This window comes from Suncus etruscus, chromosome X (genome assembly GCF_024139225.1).
Source record: "Suncus etruscus isolate mSunEtr1 chromosome X, mSunEtr1.pri.cur, whole genome shotgun sequence".
Taxonomy (NCBI): Eukaryota; Metazoa; Chordata; class Mammalia; order Eulipotyphla; family Soricidae; genus Suncus; species Suncus etruscus.
Genome location: NC_064868.1, coordinates 128,288,309 through 128,300,982, shown reverse-complemented (window position 1 = coordinate 128,300,982; position 12,674 = coordinate 128,288,309). Strand labels below are relative to the sequence as shown.

Genomic DNA, 12,674 nt, shown 5'->3' with positions numbered 1-12,674 from the left:
CCAGGCTTGGGGGTTGGATGGCTTGGAGTAGCATGCCCATATTCATTCATCCATTCATTCAAAGCTGATTGAGTTTTAGGTGAGGCCCCCCAGAGTCTGAAGAGGAAGTTGGAGATTTAAGAGGGAGGAGAATTAAGAGAGGGTCCCTGAGTAGATTCAGAGACAGGAGTAAGGTTCTGAGTGCCCACTTCGCGCTTGCCAAGAAAGCACATATGTTAAGACAAAGCTGCATCTGTGTCTCAGCCAGCTCTCTTCCACTTCATTTTCCCAAGGTGGGAACCACACGGCAGCTTCCTAGACTTCTGGATGGCCCCATGTTCTTTCGAGGCACTTGACTGGGGCGCCAGCCATATCCTTTCTGAGAGCACAGACCATCCCCAGGGGCCGGCAGGGCTGGTGGTAGTGGGAGCTGACAATTGGAAGGAAAACACAGAGAAGGAGCTAGCTGTCTGTCTGCAATTAGCTGCACTTTCTATTGCAAGGCAGAGCCGGCAGCTTTCAGGAATGGGTGCAAGGACCAGCGTGGGTGGCGCCTCACTGCTGCCACTCGGTTCCGCACTGTATTGTGCATTGGCATTAGCCTTGATGCTTTGTAACCCCTCTTGTCACACAGGCAGCGACAGCATAAATCACCAATGCTGCTAAGCAGGAGGACAACAAATAGAGGCTCCCATCTGCCCCTTCTCTTTCGCCACCACCTCTTCAGTAATTGTGCTCACCAAGAATACTCTAGCATTTTGCATGTAGAGCACCTCCCTCCCTCCCAACCGTTTGGCAGGGCTATCCTCGCATCCATGCCAGGCATTCCAAGCCCTCTTGAAGGGGCTGCCTGGCACAAGTGAGAACCCAGATGTGCAGGCAAGCAGAGGTTTGCTCAGGGTCATCTAGCGATTTGTGTCACAGTGTGACGAGGAGTCAAATTCTCTGCCTCCTGGCCTGGTTCCCCATCACCAGCAGAGTGCTGTCCAAAGGATTGCAACCAGGTGGTTCCAGCTGCTGCTCTGTATTATCAAACACCTGTGACAAATTTTCATAATTTGTCCTGGAATCTGCTGCAAAAGACTTATGATAGTGATAACCAGGACTTTTGAAGGCCAGTCCAGTTTCAGGCTCACATTGGGCCTATTATATGTCCATGGTGCATGTGGTGGACTGACATAGGGGTAGAGCATAACCCTAGATAACCTTAATGGGGACATGGAGCTTAGACCCTTAAGCCCAAATGCAATTCCATGTGCTGGGCTCCCGTCTACAATTTAGACTAATGTGGGGCTGGGGTGGCCTCTGAAAACCCTCAACCCTCATTTCCTTGACATCAAAGGAATGGGTAAGGGAAAGCTCACGATGAAGGGTTTAGGAAGGTGGACAAAGAAAAGCATATCCAGAGTTCCCACTGAATGCTAGGTACATTGTGGCATACTATATATATTATATTATGTAATTATATAAAATTATATATGCATACTATAATATATGCATATGCTGTATGGTTTACTTAAATATAATATATACATCTACATATGGATGTATTACATGTAACACACTATATCACACTTACCTTTAGGGATATATGCTAAGTGTCATTTATTTTATATTTATAACATATGTGGACCCATACGTACATATCCATGATTACTTTCTGTAGACTCTCCTTCAGGCAGTGTCTGCTATGTAGAAAAGACTGAGTAGCTGCTCACTCAACTTCCTACCTATATTCTCCCTCTGTATTATCACTATCTGCATGAAAATTATTATATTATTGTCTTTTACCCATTTCACCCCATGAGGTGGCAACTATTAATTTCCTCTTCAAATGACTTATGAAGAAGCTGATGATAACTCATTATAGCCTACTGTGGAGATTACCAGAGCAACCCCATTATAGTACCAGAAAGACTTTGGAGATCTTGTCTTAAGGGTGTACTAGTGAGGCATCAGTACCTATGGAGCTCTGTGGACTGTGATTGAGACTCTACGGAATGACTTGGTATCTAAGCAGACATTATAAAAATTTTATAGGCTCTAGAGGTTCCTATCCATCGTTGTTGTGCTGCTCAATCCCTGACCTATAACCCACAAAAATACCAAGATTGCTAGCTACAGTGGCTTGATATTCTCATACACAACTGAGAGGAAACTTTCCTGGCATCACAAAAAAGCCTTTGGGATGGGGTAATGAGTATATATGGAGCCAAGGGTTGATCCCATGATGGTATGCATCAAGGATGAAGAAACCCTGAATTTCTGAGGCCACCGGAATTCCCTTTCTTCCCCAATGCTTACTGTGCCTATGAAAAAAAAAAAAAGTGGGGAGAACGTCAAACCCTACCACTCCAGCACCCATACTTTTTCTTGTTTTGTTTTGATTTGTTAGTTTTTGACTTTATTTTCCTTCTCTTTTTTCTTCCACTTTTCTTTCTTTTTCACTCCTATGGTTATTATTTAGAGATTTATTTTTATTTTTATTTGCCGGGTCCATTTTTTTTCTTCCATTTTTCTTTTTTTTTCTCTTCTTTCTTTTTTTGGTAGTTGTCACCAAATTTTTTCTCCCCTTTTTCTTATCCATTTTATTTTCAATGACGGTGGAATATATGCTCAATCTACAACAAGCTGTAAAGTGGAGACCAGTTGCACTAGCATACTGGGGGGTAGAGGAGGGAGATATGGGATGCATATTGGGAACAGGGGCGGAGGGAGGACAGCACTGGTGGTGGGAATGCCCCTCATTCATTGTCAATATGTACCATAAATGATGCAGTGAAAGATTTGTAATGCACTTTGGTCACAATAAAAATTAAAAAAAATTTATAGGTGTTGGAGCCCAAAATTTGGGCAGGAGGACCAAAGGCAATAATCTTTTCTGGAAAGGTGCTGTGCTGGAGGGTGAGAGAGTAGATGGTGGGTGAGTGACAGCAGCAAGGGAGGGTCTAAGGGGTGATCTTGATATGCTTTTTCACGGCTGTGTTGGCCAAGTGTAGAGTGTTGATATTTTTTTCAGGAGCAATGGCAATACAGCCCCAAAGCATGATTTTTAGGCTGAGATATGACAGACCAAGATAGTTGGGAAGCACATATTTGGTCAGGATCTGGGTATCTCCCAGATCTGAATGGTATTCACTGGCATCAGACAGGACGAAAAATGGTTGGAGGCAAACATGGGAAGTCCCGTCACCTCTCCCTGAGGAGAGAAGACAAATATGCAATCTTTTCCTGGAAGCCTTTCTCTTACTCTCAGGATCAACATTCCAGGGCTGTAATTCTGCTGGCAGGGGTGATTTTTATGGGCAAAACTCATGTTATGGGAGAATATAAGAAAGTTGAGTGATCAGCTACTCAGTCTGTTCTACATAGGTGTTGCCTAAAGGATAGTCTGCAGAAAGTGATCATGGATGTGTATGTATGGATCCACATGTTATAAATATAAAATAGATGACATTTAGCATATGTCCCCAAATATGTGTGATATATTATGTTACATGTAACAGAACATTTGTAGGAAAATGGGAACAACTTGACCGAAGAGCAAATTATCCTACCTCACCAGCTAATGATAAGAGAAAATCAGAAGACTTGTCATTCTTTGGTCTATCCAAATGCCAAGATCGCGATTTACAGATGACCAGCTGACAGAACCATGACCGGACTCTATGTATCCTGGGACCAATAAAAAGGCCCTCGTCTAGGGTTTGAGCTATGACCTGCACAACAACCATGACCTCTAGTTCCAGAGGTCTGTCTGAGACATTTGCAATGGAATGGGTCTTCTGGAAACATAATGGAAGACGCTATCCCAGGCCCCATCCTAGGATCAGCATAAAGACCAGGACCACCAACCACAGAAGATGGATTAAAACGACACTGAGGGAACAGAACTTCTAGAACCAAAAAGAAAAACTTCATCATAAGTTGCACTCCTTGACCTGTGCAGATACCAAGATCTCTAGATACAGAAGTCTGATTTTATCACCTAGGAAGGAGCAGAAATATTCCATACACCACAAAAGCACCAAGGGGAGAGTAAACGAACCTGAAAGGAGTCTATAGTTAATCCCATGACAATATACTTCAAGGGTGGAGAATCTCTGTATCTCTTAGACCAAGGGAATTCCTTTTCGAATGACCCCAATATTTACTGTGCATCTGCAGGAGGGAAAAAAAGCACAAAACAATTTTTATTAATATTTACTTATATATTTTTGTTGATTTCATTGTTGTGGTTTGGCTATTGAAGTTGTTGTCTCCACTTATATTTATTTTTTTATTTATTTATTTTCTTCTTTTCTTCTTTATGTGCTCTGTCACATTTTTTATTTCAATACCATAGCTTTTATGTGGTGCTTATTTTTTTGGAGTGCTCGCTGGATATTTTATTTGACACCTCTTTTTGTACTTTTGTGATGTTTCACCTTCTTTTCTCCCTTCGTCTCTCAAACCTAGGATGAGAGCCTCTAGAAGGACTCCGCCCATTTTTGGCTTATTTGATTTTTCCCCAGTTTATTACTTTTCTCTTCTTCAAACAAAACCACATAACTTGAACTATCTAGTCCCACCTCCCAGTTAGAGGGGGAAATAAGGGAGGTAACAAGACCAAACAGGTGTAAGACCACTAAGTAGTAAGCTAGGCACAGAGGGGACCACTTATTTTAGCAGCCCAGGGGGGGAGGGAAGAGGATATGGGAGGCAGGGCGGGAACGGAGTTGGAGGGAGGACACTTCGGTGATGGGAATTCCCCTGATTTTATGTTAATATGTACCTAAAATATTATTGTCAATGATATGTAAGCCACTATGATTAAAATAAAAATTATATTAATAAAAGAGTTCTGAGATTTAAATTAGATCTAGTAGATTCCATGATTAAATCTCATCAATCAATCTGTAGCAACAGGTCAGGAGAATTTAAGCACTCTATGCATGTAAAAGACCTTAAACAGGTCTTACATAAAGTCTTCTTTTGGAATTTCTAAATGATCTTTGACTACTGATTTCTCTATTAAGCTCCTGGGATCTCACCAGGAGCACTGCTCTGAACAATGGTTCTTTACATACATGCACTTATCAGATCCTCATGGGTCTGATAGTTACTGTAAGTTAACTATTAATAATCACTGTAGAATAAGCCTCAGATACATTTTTTATTTTTGGTTTTTGGGCCACACCAATTGACACTCAGGGGTTACTGCTGGCTCCGTGCTCAGAAATCACTTCTGGCTTAGGGGACCATATGGGATGCTCGGGCATTGAACCGAGGTCCGTCCTAGGTTAGTATGTACAAGGCAAATGCCCTACCGCCTGTGCCACCATTCTGACCCATCCTCAGATACTTTTTATTGAGTGTCTCATACACACCTGGCATTATTCTAAATACTTTATATAAAATAACTCAATTTCACTTCAGAGTAACTCTAGGAGGTAGATGCTATTAATATTCTCCACTTTTTCAGATGAAAAAAACAGATTAGGCAAGCTCTTCAAGGTCATACAACTCAGAAGAGGCAAGAGCTGAGAGGTAAAGCCTGCCTGTATGACTCCTGCATGCTAAGACCCATGAAGATTTTTTCCTAGTTCCCTAGATCAAGTAACCTTTATTATTACTGGTCATTTTTGTCCCGATACCACAACTAGCTTTACTCAGAGCTTACTCCTGGCTCTGCATGCAGGAATCAGTCCTGGTGGCACTTGAAGGACCATATAGGGTGCCAGGAATAAAACCCAAGTTGACCAAATGCTCAATCCACTAGACCATCTCCCCAGTCCCTCAAAGCACCTTTAGGTGAAGGTTCTCTTTAGTTTGGTGTTAACACCCCACTAAACCACAGAATCTAAATTTAATGCAAAATTCATTATAAAAAAACACACCAAAAACATCCCGGGTTGCTCAGGAGCTACTTGACTCTGCTTGGGGGTCACTTCTGGCAATACTTGGGGAACCTTGCAGTGCTGCAGATCAAACTAACTTGATCCTCTCAAGTAAAACATGTTATCTCTTCAGCTTCCTCTGTTCATTCTATATCTCAGAATAGTAACCTATCTGATTTCGGTCTGTTGTCCACTATTTCAATATTTCAGGTCATAGTTTTTGTGTATCAGGCTGAGAGCTGCTGTCTGAAGGAGCAGGTCAAAACTCTCAAGACATTTTACTCCCAGAGGGAACCAAGATGTCTCATTCACAGGAACTGAGTCCTGCAATGTTCTGCCTCACCCTCTATCTCCATTCTAAAAGATGGAGATTGCTCTGTCTGAAAGTGTGGCCCAAAGATTCCAGAGACTAACCAACCCCCAAGCCCAGAGACTCTATATCTCTCTGGAGATGGTAATGGGAATATGTATTTCAGTCAAAACCTGGACCAAAACAGTTGGAAAACCATCCTTGATTCATGTTTGAGAAGATAGAGACCCTCCTTATGATTCTAATGGTACTACAAACTGCCTATGACTGCTTCCCTCTTGCCCCCCCCTGAGCAGAGGCTGAGGAAAAGCTCAAGTGTAGAGAGCATGAAACCATGCTTGCACGGGAAGCAAAGCTCCTTCCTGCCACAACATCCTGCAAAGGAGAGCATATTCTGGCTTTTCAGGAGAGACTGAGGGGGAGAGAGAGGAAGTAAAGTTCTTCTTCTTCTTCTTCTTCTTCTTCTTCTTCTTCTTCTTCTTCTTCTTCTTCTTCTTCTTCTTCTTCTTCTTCTTCTTCTTCTTCTTCTTCTTCTTCTTCTTCTTCTTCTTTCTTCTTCTTCTTCTTTTCTTCTTCTTTTTTTCTTTTCTTCTTCTTCTTCTTCTTCTTCTTCTTCTTCTTCTTCTTCTTCTTCTTCTTCTTCTTCTTCTTCTTCTTCTTCTTCTTCTCCTTCTCCTTCTCCTTCTCCGCCTCCTCCTCCTCCTATTTTTCTTTTCTTCTTCTCTTCCTCTTTTCTTCTTCCTTGTTCCTCTTCCTCCTCTTCTTCCTCTTTATCTTCTTCCTCTTCCTCTCCTCCTCCTCATTTTTTTGTTTTTGGGCCACACCCAGCAGCACTCAGGGATTTCTCTGGCTCCACACTCAGAAATCACTCCTGACAGCTTGGGGGACCCTAGGATGCCAGAGATCGAACCTGGGTACATTCCAGGTCAGCTGTGTGTCTCCCAGTGATCATTTTTTTTTAAAAAAAAATCAGTTAAATGACTGCATCAGTTGAATAAAATTTTATGAAAATTTGAAACCATTCAAAAATTCAGTACTTATCTGTTTATTTTTTGGGGAAGAGCACTATGGTTTAGACAAGATTTACTCCTGACTCTGTACTGGGATCACACCCAGTGGTGCTTGGCTTAACACCACTATATGGTGCTGAGGATGAGGATCCAATGAGGGATAGGTGCTTGCTATACAACTCAGTTATTTTTATTGAGGAATAATCATTTTTTTGGTTTTTGGGCCATTGACGCTTAAGGTTACTCCTGTCTATGCACTCAAAAATTGGTCCCGGCTTGGGGGACCATATGGGATGCCGGGGGATCGAACCCAGGATTATGCTGGGCAGCCACATGCAAGGCAAAAGCCCTACTGCTGTGCTATTGCTCCGGCCCTGGAAAAATTATTTCTATTAGTATTGAAAGTATCAATGTAGACTTGTGGTGATACTCAGCCATGTCTACTATTGGGTTGTTAGAAAAGCCTCACTTCTATGCAGCATCAGTTCATAGTTCTGGTGACAAAAATAGACAAAGATTTTGGTGTGATCTCTCTCTTTATAACAGTGCTTTCTGATAGAACCCAGTAAAATTTTTTTGGTGGTGGCATACCCAACAGTACTCAGAGACTTATTTCTGACTGTGCTTAGGACTGACCCCTGGAGGTGCTTGGGAGGCTATATGTGTGGGTTAGACTGCCTGCAATGCCTTTCCTCCTATATTATTTCTGTGGACCAAGGATCATGCTTCTTAAATGGGTTTTCTTTGCAACTCCATTTTGCTCAAGAAATTCTTACCTGAATTGACACATAATTGAAGCATACAAATCAAATATTTCTAGATAGTAAATCACAGCTTTGAAAAAAAATTTCATAACCATTGCATATTATTAATTACCCCCATGTAGATTGTGATGCACAGAATATGAAGATAAGATTTTAGGAGGTGCCCACTGGAACCCAGCCTTCCCAGAAATGATTCAATTTTTCCTCTAAGGAATGGATATTGGAGTTCAATCTGTGGCTGGGGAAAACCCAGTAAAGAATATCATAAGTCCTTAGCAGTCTATTTAATTGCAGAGGGTGTGTGTAGAACTAGTGGTGAAAAAGGTTTGGTAATACTCTAATCATGGGATACTGGAAAGCTCTAGGAATGAGGATTGAGTTGCTATATGACAAGCATTTCCACTTCTTGGTATCTACTACCCCCAGTACACAAGAACATCCATTTGAAAGGTTATATGGGCACCATTATTCATTGCAACATTTAGTAAATAGCTTATTTACAACATAAGATAGTTCCTACTATCACTGTGCTTATTTTCAGATGAAATTCAGACAGATGATATGCCTAGTCCAAGGCTATGCAACTGTAGAGTAGCCAATACAGGCTTTATATCTGGGTATTTGATTCCAAAATCCTGTCTTCTAGCTTTGGAAAAGCCCATGTTGAAATATAAAAATTTTGCCCTGGGATTGTGGCTATACAGGGTACCTCAAAATACAGTGAGTGCTTGTATCTACCATCAATCTGCCCTTAAGTGTGTGTTTAATGCCGGCTCCAAGGAAGAACGAAGGTAGGAGTAGATTCTTATTCTATGTGCTCTCTTCCTTGGACTTATTCTTGTGGTTGCATGGAGAGGTAAGATTGTTTAGTTTCTATTTTCTTGGACAAATTCTGTTTATCCCTTTTGAGATGCTTAGCATAGAGGCTACTTAAGTCCACTAGAGGTTTCCTTGCAGGAACTCTCCTAAGCCACAGAACACTTTATGTGATAGGATTCTTCCTCTTCCTAATACCCCAGATTTGTACATGCATCTCTGCTTTACTCAATGTGTTCTGAGTTTCTGTTTCTGTAAATTACGTTGCATCTCTTTTGCCAAGATTGGCACCATCACGTGATTTTCTACCACTGAGGCTTCTAAATATTTTACCATTGATCCAAAACCTACTTCCAGACTGCCTCATGACTCACAAAGATCTTGTGATTTTTCTTTCTTATCCCCTCTACCAGAATCTACTGCCAGGATGGGATACATAATTAACAGTTTGACACTTCACATACAAGTTTCTCATTTTAGGGGATGACAAACTGACGAATAAACGTAATTTTATGCTTAAGAAACCTCAAGACTTGAGGATAGATAAACAGTTTTGAAAGTCATGAATGCCTTAGTGGCCATAGTGGCCCCCCAAAATGGTATTTCCACCTAAGGAAGCTGGATAGGTGGATTCAGAGCAAGGGTCACTGCAGGAAATAATCCAAACAAAGCTGAGAGTAAAAGACACATGGCCAAGTAGCAATCTGCCTCTTCAAGCCGAAAGAGAGAGAGCGAGAGCAAGAGAGAGCGAGAGAGCAAGAGAGAGAGAGAGAGAGAGAGAGAGAGAGCTAGCTGCCTGCTATAACTTCAGTTTTTTTTTTTTTTTTTTTTTTTGGTTTTTGGGCCACACCCGGTGACGCTCAGGGGTTACTCCTGGCTATGCGCTCAGAAGTCGCTCCTGGCTTGGGGGACCATATGGGATGCCGGGGGATCGAACCGCGGTCCGTCTCCTAGGCTAGCGCAGGTAAGGCAGGCACCTTACCTCGAGCGCCACCGCCCGGCCCCTATAACTTCAGTTTTTACTGAGTACAGAGACACTCTGGCCAGGTGAATAAGGACAGAAAGCCTATCCTGAGCCAGCACTACCCAGGTTTGCTTGAGACATGTAAAATATGGTAAGTAGGAAAATCTCTGCTTTGAGTAAAACCAAGTTGAAAACAAACAAATACAAAGAAACCAGCAATGATCTTTGTTTTGGGCAAAACCAAGTTGTAAGTAATAAACAGTTCCCCCTTTTTTGTTTACTTTAAAACAGAAAATATGAGATAAACCAAATATATCTTGTTTTGAAATTTAGAACATGCGGGATTTGACTGAGAACACCCAAATAGGAGCTCTGAAAGTGGCTCTTTTCTTATATAGACACTATGGGGAAAATAAAATAAAAAAAACTGGGAAATAAAAAAAATAACTTTAAGCCTATATAAATGGTTATTCCTACGAAGCATTTGGTCTCTGTACTCAATAAAAACTTAAGTTATAGCAGGCAGCTAGCTAGCTCTCTCTCTCTCTCTCTCTCGCTTGCTCTCTAGCTCTCTCTCTTTCGGCTTGAAGAGGCAGATTGCTACTCGGCCATATGTCTTTTACTCTCAGCTTTGTTTGGATTATTTCCTGCAGTGACCCTTATATGTATTGGTGGTGGGAATGTTGCACTGGTGAAGGGGGTATTCTGTTTATGACTGAAACTCAACTACAAACATGCTTGTAATCATGGTGCTTAAAGATTTATTTTAAAAAATAAAAATAACTATAGGCTTCAGACAGTCTAAATTTTGCTTAACCCAGAGAGTCTATCTTCTAGGTCCCTAAAAAATTTCTTCTCATGGTGGCTATCATTGTAGGCATAATACAAAGTCCTTGGGCTCTCAGAAGTCTTTTGTTATTGTCAGGGTTTCCTAAAACATACACAGGTTTATAAATCGTGTCCAGGATGCTATGAAACATGCCTGAGTTTTCTAGTTATTGCCAGGGTGTCACGAAGGATGCCTGGGTTTGCAAGTAATTGTCATGGTGGCAAAAAAAATTGTCCTTGGATTCCTCATTTTCAGGGTGGCATAAAACCTGTCCTTGGTTCCAGTGATGGGACCCAAAGTTTGGTTGTGTGTGACCAACTGAAGCTTAAGTCAATGCAATGTGAGAATTATTCAGGGTTGGAATTCCTATCCCTAATAGACAAGAACTCCTCTCTTCCATAAGATTTCCCCCATTTTACTGGATCTATGCATAAAGGAAAAAGGATAGTGCCACAAAGTAATATTGGAGAACCAGGGAACTCTAGCTAGGTTGTTGTATCTATCTCTCAGTTGATGTCATGCTCTGTAATTCCTGAAACATAGGAAAACAACAACACTGTTACCCAAGAAATGCATAAATAAATACACATCTCCCCTATTTTCTGCTGAACAAGTCTAATGGAGCAATATTGCTCCCCAATAAAGAACTGCAAATGAGGAAATACACATAAAGAAGTACACATATCCCCCCCCCCCCCGGTCTGTTAAATAAGTCCAAAGTGGGTAGTCTTCAGCCAACAAGGTGATCTATTGGTTGATGGCAGTCAAGGAGATGGTGGGAATGTCCTGCAGCTGTTGGGTAGAGTTACTGGCTGAGATCGGTCAATGATCCAAGCCTACTCAAGAAGCTGGTTCTGGTATGAGCAGCAGTCCATGGCAATAACTGAGTGTGGGAGTGGGAGGTGTTCCAGTGCTATTGAGCTGTAGGGCAAAGGAACATAACAGGAAAGCAACAAATCCAGGATAGATTAGCATGGAGAAACAGTAGAAAAGGTTTTGCAGAGTGTCAGGCAGGGGAGTGGGAAGGTAGAAGAACTAGGTGCAACACATACAGACATTATGTATGTCACAAACATTAAACTGACATAAAGGTGGCCACCACACACACTTTGTGAAATAGATTGATGAATATGTTGCAGCTGTAAAACTGACCATTGAGGACGGTAAATGGAAATGGGCCAAAGTGCTTCCTAAATATAAAGCCGGCAAGTAAAGTAGTGAGGAAATTTTAGACTTGGCTATAAAAGCTTCATAGGTTAGATTATGCATACATCACACTTAAACCAATAGGCTTTTTCCATGTCCTGTCTTAAGCACATCACAAAATCTTTTTTCACAAGTTGCTAAACGTCCTATAATAAGCACTGTAATTAGAGTTAAGAGCACTGAGCACTGTAATTTGAGTCCAGAGTACTCAGTTCATTTCCCATAGACCTCTGTGAAAAAATGATAGAGAATATTAGCAGATGCATTTAAATTGAAAATGGATGGTCAAAACATTCGTATAATGAGCACTTTAACAGAGCACTGTAATGGGGATTCAGGGCATCCAAATTTCTCCATGAACTTCTGTGGACTAAATATTAGAATATTATTGTAGACATACTAGTTTAAAAATAAGTTACAAAAACATACTTATAGTGACCACTGTAATGGGATCCCATGGCATCTAAATTCCTTCTCCAGATATTTCTGTAGACAAAAATATTAAAACATTGTTGCAGACATCTTTGAAAAGGCAATTAGCAGATCACCAACTTTAATTCATGCAGCTGTATCAATTACTATTGGTCCCATTGAAGTATAGACGAGAAAAGAAGTGGTGAGGATATCACAGAAGTGGTGAGGATATCAAAAACTTCGTGATCCTTGAACTTAAACTAGCACTGTTTCACTGCTTTTTTATAGTAAGCTGTGTAATGATCGCTGTCTATCTTCACCATAATGATTCGAAACAGAAAAGTTATATAGTTTTATGTTGTTCTTAGAAACAATAACATATTGTGACAAGTCAAGATTTTCCTTTTGTTTTCGTTTTTGGGCTATACTTGGCAGGTCTCAGGATTTACTCCTGGCTGTGTTCAGAAATTACTCTTGGCAGGTTCAGGGGACCATATGGGATG

The 12,674-nt window shown here is 41.1% G+C and overlaps 1 pseudogene; it reads right to left on the bottom strand.

Annotated features, from left to right (window-relative positions):
- Window positions 1-915: 915 nt before the first annotated feature.
- Window positions 916-12,674, bottom strand: part of LOC125999064 (ubiquitin carboxyl-terminal hydrolase 8-like) — a 32,717-nt pseudogene continuing 20,958 nt past the window's right edge.